The 11,221-nt window shown below is 44.8% G+C and overlaps 1 long non-coding RNA gene across 2 annotated transcripts in view; it reads left to right on the top strand.

The window, feature by feature from the left end:
* Nucleotides 1-4,266: 4,266 nt before the first annotated feature.
* Nucleotides 4,267-11,221, top strand: part of LOC118520372 (uncharacterized) — a 213,558-nt gene continuing 206,603 nt past the window's right edge. For both annotated transcript variants that reach the window (XR_013449336.1, XR_013449335.1), the window contains exon 1: nt 4,267-4,386. This is a non-coding gene — a long non-coding RNA (uncharacterized LOC118520372). The remainder of the gene's footprint in view (nt 4,387-11,221) is intronic.

Raw genomic sequence — 11,221 nt, 5'->3', positions numbered from 1 at the left:
CCCTCTTTCACTCTGAAATAAACACAACTTTTCTTTATTGCTTTACTTCCATTAGACTGTAAGCTGTAGGAGAACAAGAATTTTATTTTCCGTCCATGCTGTATCTCCAGCATTTAGAACAATGCCTAGTACCAGTCTCCCATAAATATTAAAAAAATTTTTTTTTGAGTGAACCAATGAAATTTGCTCTTCATCATCTGGCCTGGTTTATGGAAAGGAGACATACGGGAAGGAAGCCGATAGCCACATGCAGATCAGAGCATTAACATAATTAAAAGGCTAGATGAGCATCTGACAACTTCTGCACAGCTGTGCCCCAAACGCTTCCGGTGGAGGGGATCTAGCATCCCTGGCCCCCTCCTCTCGGCATCCAGAGACGAATGTATGGGCCTTTTATCTCAAATGCTGATGATTGCCGCAGACAGACTCTTGGAGGGAGGAGCTCTCAACATTCCCTTCTGGAGCCAGCAGAATCATTTGCTGAGGTCACGTGGCTCGTCACCAGCAAAGCCAGGATGCAAAGTGTGTGGCTCAGAATGGGGCTCAACTGTCCTTTACAAAGCGCCATAAATCTTCGTCACCACCTGGGTAGTCCAGGAAAAGTAGCTTGTTTTCCACACATTATTTTGCTCCCCCAATTTTTCTTCTTGTCTCTTTCCCAAAATTCGTGGCTCAATGTACAAGATGTTGGGAATGTCAATCAATGGCAGACCTAATGTGCTTCTGAGGGCAGAGCATGATGGGTGGGACTGTGACCCTTGTGAAATCTACAGCACCGGGAAGCAGAGGAATGGGGAGTTTCCTTCGGCGGCTCCTAGTAGAAGAATTAAGAGGCAGGATCCCTATCTCTCTCTCTTCATACACACACACACACACACACACACACAGACTCACACCCCATATGCACACTCACACTACACACACACTCATATGGGTACACACAACATACACTCTCACACTTATACACACCCACACCAGAAACATTCACACACTCACATAGACACACCACACTTACACTCACCTGTGTGTACAACACACATACACACCCATACCACACTCTCACACACACACCAGAAACTCACTCACATACACTCACACCACACAAATCTGCACACTCACATATACACACCCACACTCACACACACACTTCAACACATTAGATAAAATACTCTTTCTTCTTCCCTGGGAAGGGTAAGTGAGTGAAGGAGAAAGGCCAGGAGATTCTCTACACATGGAAAGAAGCATCTGGCATGGGAAAGAAGCACCTTACCCCCACCCCCCAAGCCACAACTATATGCATTCTTTCTAAAACCTGCAACACCTTTGAAAGTCAAATGCAAGCCTGAGAGGTGAAACATTTGATCCAAGCCTCCAGAGCTAGCAAGGGATTTTAACCAGAAATATCAAGACCAAAGTTGGTATTTTTTTCTACTGCCAGCCACCTCTCAGATGATCTGTTTGATGCAGAGGAGGATGCCAGTTGAGCTGGGTTAAGAAAGTTGGTCTCCAGGGCTGGGCAACAGCCAAGATGGGTTGAATCTCAGCCTTCTTGGGGGCCTTAGGTTCCACATAAAAATGTAGAAACCGCCTTGATGGGTTTATTGGGTGTGGCTAGTCAATGGAGGAAGGGATGGTATTAGCAAAAATTATTCCCAGGATGGGACCCTGTTTGTGAAATATCAGTGAAGCCATTTCTTTCCTTTTTTTTTTTTTTTTTCAGTGAAGCCATTTCTTCTTCCATAGGAGAGATGGGTTTTGTTCAATGAATAAAACCTCAGGGTTGGAGAGGGAATGACAAGTGGCTCATCCTCCTTTGGTGATAATGGTGACAATCATGCCTACCACTTTTTCAACACCAACCACACATCAGGTGTCATTTCAAGCCCTTTGTCCCATTAGCTAATTTATTTCACCCAACAACCCTATGATGCCGGACCTGTTGTTATTCTCATTTTACAGGTGAACAAATGATGGTCATCCAGTTGGTATGTGGTGGAGACAGGAGCCCCACCTAATTCTGTGGACCCTGAGCCAACGTTCTTTATTGCTCTGAGCTTCCTGAGTAGAAGGCAGACATTTTCTGTTCTTGGAAATGTGATTTCATTGCCCTGGGCACCCCTGGGGTTTTCCTTGGTGCCCAAGGCATGTGAATACCTAGTGAAGTAGTCCTTAAGTCGGCCTGTCTGCTGGAGTGGGGTAGAATCCTGAGCTGGATGGAGACGTTGGTGAGCCCCTTCTCAGCTCCACCCTCATCAGAAGAGGTGAGAACCATCCCTCCGGCTGGGATCCTGCCCAGGCTAGCTGCCAAGCTCCAGAGGGACCGCCCTGACTTGACCTCCACATAGAAACCCGTCTCTTCTACCATGAAGATTTTCCCTAGGAGGGACCAGCATTTGGGTATTTCCCTGAGAAGCAGAAAGAGAATCCACTTCTGGCAATTCCATTTCTCCAGGCATTCCTAGGGCCCAGCGCCTCTATCCTGAAGAAGCTGTTTAATCTGAGATCAGCTCCTGTCACATCCAGACCCTGCTGACAGCATTAAGGTTCAAACTCATTCAGCACCAGGGCATGTTATTTCTTTCCATCTTTCACCAAGTACCTAATATGAATTACTTCTTGGGAAAAAAGAGACCATTTGCAGACCTGGCCTTTCAAATGCCAGTGTACTTGCTTATCAGATTGTTTGACTGAAAGGAGGCATGGTAGCTCTTTGGTATAAGCATTCTTGGAGAAAATGAACTGCTGCATGACTATTGGAAATTTAAAATTTTTAAATAAATAGCAAAAAGCCATGGTGCTAATCAGTAAATCCAGAAACTTCTGCAGAGCTTTTGTGAACTCTTCTGTTTAAATCAGACCTTGTCCAGTGAAATGCATTTGCTGGTAATTGTGAAGGACAACTGTGGGTTTTGCCTGCCTGATGAACATTACCTCTTCTACTCGTTTTGCACCCAGATTTTTTTAATGGGAAATGTTCTCTTGCCCATTGGATGCAGCCTGTGAGACTGTCAATCAAGGTGCCACACCGAGTGAAGGGGCAGGTGCAGACTCATGCTCAGCCAGTCAAATGCTCTTTCCCTGGAATTTGACTGTTAACATGGTGGCATCCACTCATTCCAACAACTGCCCCCAAAGACCATCAGCTTGTTCCTGTGTCCTGAAGACCCAGATTTGCCCTGGTTCCCATTCTTTCCAAGACTCTTTTCTGCGGTTTTCCATTTGATTCTGTGAGCTATCCCATATTCTGCCAATAATTCCTTTTCACGCAAGTTAGAGTTGCTGTTTGTTGCTCACAACAAAATCCCCAATGGCTGCTATGCTTCTCGATGTGGACACATTGTTGGCAGGGCCCTGTCTATAGCACCTGTGTGTTGTACAGTGGGGTCAAGTTCCTGGGAGCACCCTTGTCTGGCTTTATCTGAAACTGGTCTTGCCTCACATCCTGATCTGAGGGCAGCTGGTCTGGGACAAAGATGGCTGCTCTAGGGTGGAGTGGACCAGGTATAGCCTGGCCTTGGGACGTGGCCTGGTATAAGCAGCCAAGCCAATCTGTCTGGCTGTGAATTTGGAAGAAAGAATATGAAAAGGAGTGGCCATTTGGTAACAAGGGGATGCAGCAGTGGGCACACAGGGAGAAGCAGAGCTGACCGCAGTGTTCCCTCCACTTCTTTGGTATTCCGGAAGAGCCCCTGCAGTTTGAACATGCCCCCTGCTTAATGCCTGCTTCTCCTTGAAACCTCATCTTAAATGTCACCTCTTCAGAGAAGTCTTCCCTGATGACCTCATCGAAAGCAGTCACTCCTGACCACCTTATGACATCCATCCTTCACAAACACTATCCATGTTTGTTTGCGTTTGATAGTTAACTGTCAATTCTGGCAGCTGCCCCCACACCACCTCTAGAATGTGAGCTCCATGAGGCAGGTTCCTTGCCAGTTTTGTTTATCTCTGTGTCTCTTGGATCTAGAACAGTGCTTATCTCATGGCCAGCATTGAACAAGTAAGTGTTTTGTAAGGAAAATATCTCCCCTTTTATGTAAGGTGTCTGTTGTGGGTTAAATTGTGTGCCCCAAAAAGGTCTGTCCAAGTCCTAATTCCTGGTACCTGTGAAAGTGACCTTATTCAGAAATGGAATCTCTGCAGATGAAGTCAGTTAAGATGATGGCAATCTGGAGTAGGGTGAGCCCTAATCCAGTGACTAATGTCCTATAAAAGGGAGATCCCACAGAGGGAGAACATCACGTGGAGAGTGGAGCTAAGGAATACCAAAGACTGCCAGCAACCACATAAGCTGGGAACAAGGCAGGGAAGAGATCTTCCCTCAGAGCTGCCAGAGGGAATCAACCTTGCTGACACCTTGATGTCTGACTTCAAACCTCCATAACGGTAAGAATAAATTTTGGTTGCTTTAAGCTGAGTACTGAGCTGTGGTGCTTTGTCATGATAGCCCTAGCAAACTAATACAGTGTCCTAAATAAATTCCTTTCTTAACATCATAAAGAATTTGCAAGCTATTTCTCTAACTTGGGGACAATTCCTTATCATTCAAAGCTTGGTAAAATATGACTTCATTCATTCCCTCATTCTTTCATTCAAACATTTGTTGAGCATCTGCTACAGGCTAAGCAGTGGGGTATAAAAATAAATAAGACTTTTTGGTAAAGTTCCTCCCAGTCAATTAGCCACATTCTCCTCTGTGCTCACATTACGTTTTGCAGAACATGCTTCATGTAGCTCTTATCACATCGAATTTTGGTTACCTTTATTTAGCTTCTTGATTTCAAGGGCTCTGTGCTCTTTAATGCTCAGTGCACTGTGCCTAGTACAGAGGAAATATTCAATAAATCCAACAAATGAATGAGAGAATGGTGGACTAAATATTATAGTCATAATACAAACAGGGAAATATTAATGTGCTGTCAAAAGCATTGCTGGAAATGCTCTGCCAGTCTTTCTCATGTGTTCCTCTTAGGGGAGGGGTGGCACAGTGTGAGGGGATAAGCAGGGAATGGAAGTCAGGAGACCTGGTTCTAGTTCTGGCTCTGCTACTGGCAGGGTAGATAGGGGAGGTCTTCTTCAACATGGAGAGCCAGAGCAAATGGGTAAAATTGAAGAATAGGGAGGGAGGGAAGGAGAGAAAGAGATTGATTCCAGCTCACATTCCCAGCAGTCAGCAGTAAACACAGATAAAATGGGTTGGCTAGGGATGTGATGAGTACTCCATTGCTCGAGGTATTCAAGCAGAGGTCAGATGAATGAGGTTTGGCAGGAATCCTACAGGCTGAGGGATGGAGTGATGAGGTGGGGTGGGTGGTGATTAGACTAGGCAGTCTTTTAATTTCCTTTTCACCTTAGGTGGGTTGTAGGAGTCTACCTGTGTGACTTGGGCCAAACCACCCTTCAGCTGGGACCCAGTTTTCCAGTCATCCAACATTTCCAGCCATTCCAATTCCCAGAGTGGGAATTCTATGAATCTAACTGAACTAACAGGTCTGAAAGCTAGACAGCCGGGTGATTATGATGACAAGTGCTGGGCTTTTGGGATAAGAAAGATCACTAGTTACTCCTACAGAGTAGTGTGATGCAAATCTTGGTGTCTCAGGAAATGTGAACTAAATGTATCTGTTAGCTCCAAACAGACAGTGGTGCAGGGCCTTTTGCTCTTGAGGTAAGGATATCTAAGAGGCAGGATGGTGCAGTGGCATAGGCAGGATTTGGACACTTGACTGTAAGCTCGGGACCAGGGTTATTCCTCAAGCTGGAGTCCAGTGACTGGGCTCTGCTGCCCCAGGCTCTTTTGTAACGATCTGTTTTAGCAAACATGTGATTGCCTCATGTGGCTTTCTCATTCATTCTCATTCATGCAGCTCATTTTGTAAAATTTGCTTTTTCTGATTATTAATTTTCAGTGAAAAGGAAACCTGCAACAATAAATTAGCAAGGTTGCAGGAAAGTAGTGGGCACAAAATAGTGGATAGAGGGGGTGCCAGAGAGAATCACCCAAAAACAGATATGCAAATATGTCCAAGGGGACCCAGTCATGGAGGATGGGGTAGGATGGGAGAGTTGGGGTACTGAAAGTGAAAAAGAAGTTCTCTTTAACTAATAAAGAGCTTTATGAAGTTTGATTTTTAATGAGATTAAACTGAACTATGGGTTGCTCAGCTTCTGACCACCTCCTAACTATTTATTATCATCTGCATGATTCTTTACTATTTTGCAAAGTGCTATTATAGCTGTTATTTATCTAGATCTTCATAAGAATCATGCACATTAAGATATTATTATCTCTATTTCGCAAGTTAGGAAATTGAGGTCAAGTGAAGGGTCATCCCAGATCTTTCAGCCACAATTCTAGCACCTTCCTACCCAATACTCCACCTCATGCCATCCCGTCACTGCCATAAAATCTTCTGGGTGTTTTGGGGCTCAATTCCAAGTGTGTGGGATGGGGTGGGCGACTTCCTCACACACCAACAGCAAGTGATTCGCCAGACATGAGCTGGGTGTCCAGCAATTCAACTCAATTCTTTTTTTTTTTTAAGATTTTATTTATTTATTTGACAGAGAGAGACACAGCGAGAGAGGGAACACAAGCACAGGGAGTGGGAGAGGGAGAAGTAGGCTTCCCGCGGAGCAGGGAGCCCGATGCGGGGCTCGATCCCAGGACCCTGGGATCATGACCTGAGCCAAAGGCAGACGCTTAATGACTGAGCCACCCAGGCGCCCCTCAGCTCAATTCTGACACTATCATCCTAAAGACAGACCAGATGCCAGATCCTACAAGACTGTCCCCCACATCCAGACACCAGTTGCAAGCCCAAGTTGTCACCTGTGCTTCTGATGGACCACGTACATATTGAGGGTACCAATGACCCCCTCCAATTCAGGACTCCTTCATGTCTTTCTCTCCCCATTTTAAGCAACCAGTGTTTTAATCACCCATTCCAATTCCCTATCAAGCTAGTACTCTGAAGAGGATAGCTCTCTGCTCATTGTTCAACATCACAGGCTATAAACTGTAAACTCTCGGTCATCCAGATTGGTGCAATATCTGAGCATTTACATCCACCACTAGGTAAGCAAAGCCCAGTCCAGAGTCAGTGTCTACTTCTGTTAGGACCTGTTTGTAGCCTCTTAGAGCCCCCAACCATCCGTGTCACTTGCCAGCTATGTTGAGGGGCCTTCCCACCAGGGAATCTTCTACATAGGCCATCTGCACTCTTAGTCTCTTTTTCTGGCAGGCAGAACAGTGCTTACTGGCATTTTGTGTCTCTGAGGGTGCAAGAGGAATATGTCTAGATTCAGCCTATCTCTGCACTGCTGCAGCTCCCCCATGTCCACTCACCTTATGGGTCCAGGTGGCCACCTCCGTCAAGCACACAGGGATATCCCCTTGCCAATTCTAGTCACCTTCCAAACCTGGAAGGAGGTCTGATAGGCATTGATATGTCCTACTTTAATGGGCCCCTCAGATTCCCCATAGAGCTGTGTCCCATATGGGTATTCCTTTAATTGGCCAGCTTTCCTCAGCCCTTCTATCTAATCATATGCCCAGGCCATTGGCTACTGCCCATGAGTCAGTAAAAACCCAAACATAGGGGCTTTGACCACTGTTCAGTTCTTTAATCACTGTTAGGAAAATAGCATGGAATCCAGCCTGTGAGCTGATTTGTTTTCCCCTTCCTCCATCAAGATGATGGCCTTCCAAACAGGATGTTGTCTGCTAACCTTGAAACTGCCATACACAAACCAAGCAGCTCTTTGTCTGTTGAGAGCTGTTTATAGGGTGCTGTCCAAGTAATGGTGAATCCATGGTTCCAGCTCATCACACAGTTTCAGAGTTAGTCCTAGGGGAAAAGTCCTCCTTGGGAGTATCTCCTCTTTGTGTCCTCCCAATAACAAGATCTTGTATAAACCATTTCCATATTACCATGGAACTCTTCTGGGCACTGCCATCCCCATGGGACATTTCTCTAACATCATCCCAGACATCATGACTATTTCAGGTTTTAGGATCACTTTGTCCTTCAATCACTGAGGTAGCTTCAATTAATGTCCAAGAGCTGGGTAGTAAATGCTCTTCAAATGGAAATTCTTTAGTCCAAAGACTTTAGTCCTGGGACTTTGGACTAAAGAATTTCACAGCCTCTTGTCAAACTTCAGTGTAGGCTCCACAAAGTGCAATGGCACAGAGAATGTGTCCCTACCGGCCCTCCAGTTTCTATTTTACACTGCCTAGGCTCAAGCAATCTTACTGGTTCCCATTTAGCCTGTTCAATTAATATTGCTTGAAGGGCAGATTTTCATGCCTTCTGTTTTGCAATACTAGGTAGGGGAAATGTTCTCCAGTGAGATACAGTGTCCGTCCTCCCAAAATACAATCAGGTAAAAGAGACACAAGCACTTCACATGAAGTCTGTTCAAACATAACAGTTCTCCTACCAACTCTTACCTTAATTCCATCAACCCTTACATTCAACCTCCATTAGGACTTCATCAACAGATTCTGGTTTTATAATATTAGGTGGTGAAGTATCTCCAGACGTCATATCCATTCCCATAATACATTCAGGTCAACTTGACACAACTTTATGTAATACCCACTTAAACATCCAACTTTTGTAATGGTCCCCGTGTTCATACTTTTATGTTCTCCCAGTCTAACCGTAGTCCGAGTCAAGCCTTCACCAATGGGTTTTGGTGCCCCATTTCATGGGGCTCCTGTATCAGGGGATCCTGGAAACTTCTCTTCCCTACCCCGACCATGTTACCCAGTCTTTGCAAAAGGCTTTGGGTCCCTTTTTAGAGAGGTTGAGCCAAGGGACCCAGGCCCTGTTGTCAATTTTTATCTTGATTAATCTGCCTGACCACTGCCAGAAGCACAAGCCATTGTCAGGTTTCTCATTGTAATCTCTGCCTTCAGGCTTTTAACATTTCTCCAAACAGGGGTACATAGAATGGACTTCTTTGAGGCTCCTTTTAGTTCATGCTCTATTAAAACCTTTGTGTTAGCCCCAGCAATGTACATTTTACTCACCCCATTTCTTAATAACCATCTAAAGATTTCCACCCTGCTGGGACCAGTCCTGTGTCTGTCCCCTTTCTGTTCCCTCTGTTTCATTTCCTCAACATTTGCTTTATTCATCTTATTTCTTAATGACCTTTTAAAACTTTCCACCTTGTTGGGTAGAATCCCTTGACTCCCCTAGGCCTCTTCCCATTCTCTTGTTAATTAACCTATTGTTTTTATTAGTGCCAGTAAGACCCAGGAGGGGAGGCTGAGGCAACAAATTCAGTAAGGTTCCCAGAACTATTTTTTTTTTTTCGGTTTTGCAGCAATAATGTCATAAGGAATGCCCATGTGAAAGGGGCCCTCTTAATCACAGCATTTACCATGATCTGGGGAGTGAGCTGTGGGTTCTCCATCTATCAGAGGAGTAATGCTCAAAACCATATAGCTCCTGAATAAGTTACTCACTCTGGTAAGGTGTCTTCAGGAAGCTGATGATAACAATCTACAACATGCAACTCCCCCCATCCCCGCTTTCAATAGTTTCTGTTTTGCCCTTCCCTCACCTTAGTTTTACTTTTGCAGGGCGGGGTGGGGGGTGGGGCGGGGATGGCCTTGAGGCCAGTGGCTGAAGCTCAGACTCACTGAAATCGGAGCAATTCATTTACCTTTATGGCTTTTGGTTTCAATGGAGACAATTATTTTTATTTTATGAATTTCATAGTTTCAGTTCATTCATTCATTCAAGAAACACTTCCTGAGCACCTAGCCTTTGTCATGAGCTAGTGCTGGGTACAAGAAGCTCGAGACCGGGTTCAAGACCGAAGGCATAAAGGAGGTGAAAGTGCTTTCCAAACTCTAAGTTGCTAACTAAATGTAAACTGCTGTATTATTATCCCTTCTGGAATTTTTGCATCTTAAATGACCATGGCTGGAAGACAGCCAAGCATAACATGAAAGGATGAATTCTTGGGCGCCTGGGTGGCTCAGTTGGTTAAGCAACTGCCTTCGGCTCAGGTCACGATCCTGGAGTCCCGGGATCGAGTCCCGCATCGGGCTCCCTGCTCGGCAGGGAGTCTGCTTCTCCCTCTGACCCTCCTCCCTCTCATGCTCTCTGTCTCTCATTCTCTCTCTCTCAAATAAATAAATAAAATCTTTAAAAAAAAGAAAGGATGAATTCTTAATGGTGGAATTCTAGGCCTTCGTGTGTGTGTGTGTATGTGTGTGTGTATGTGTGTGTACTTATGGTAGAGAATGGTTGAAAGTACATTAGTAAATAGGGGAGGAAATCAGGAGGGAGAGTTTTTTACTCAGAGAAAATTTCCATTAAATGACCCCAATGGAAGGATGATATGCTAGGCTTGCTCTACAAGTGGGAGCAGAAAGAAAGAGTTCAACTTCGTTTGTGGAGACCCAAAGATGAGCTTGTATTATTATTTGCCATACAATCATTAGGAGAAGCAAGGTTTCTGGTCTCTGATGAACTTTCCTTGCTTATAAATATTATTTTTGCTGACTCGGTCTGAACTTCAGAGCTGATAATGAATATATTTTAACTTTCCGCAAAGTGGAAGAAGTTGTCTCTTTATTGAAAACATCCATTCTCCCTAGAAGCCACAACATCATGGATCACACTTCCTAAGACCAGAAAGCTTGATGAAACTCTGGGCTGAATTTTAGTCATTCCATTCTGGAAATATATCTTTGGAAGTGAAAAAACTCTGGTGAAAGATCCTTTTTCTTGCCCATCTCATCGTCCATAGGAGGGTGATACATATAAATATATTTCCCCAATAGGAACCTGGTGTTTGAGTATAAGTCTTCAAATGCCAGTTTATTCACATGTGCTAAATATCATCTGTTTCTGGCTGTATAGTAAGTCCTGGGATCTCACATGTATTGTGTTTAGCCCCACTCTGACCCCTCTTACTTCTGCACTCTGTAGCTGAGTGTGTCTGGGACAGGTACCACATGCTTTAAGAAGTGTTTCCATCCTGGGTCCTGCCTGGGTCTCATTGCTGCTCCCACAACACCCCATTCTCTTTACCAAGTGTGAGCCTTGGACAATACTCTTCACGCATCATCCTTAAACTGAAATGCCCCCTCCACCATCACCTCCTCTTTGAGCTTCCCTTAACAATAGCTGCCACAATACCAGGCACTGTGCTTAGTGCTGGCTCCAGGGTGTGCACATTTTATAGAAGAGGA

Source organism: Halichoerus grypus, chromosome 6 (assembly GCF_964656455.1).
Source record: "Halichoerus grypus chromosome 6, mHalGry1.hap1.1, whole genome shotgun sequence".
In the NCBI taxonomy this organism is placed as follows: Eukaryota; Metazoa; Chordata; class Mammalia; order Carnivora; family Phocidae; genus Halichoerus; species Halichoerus grypus.
Note: the sequence above shows the minus strand (reverse complement) of the source record. Positions and strands in the feature narration are given on the sequence as shown.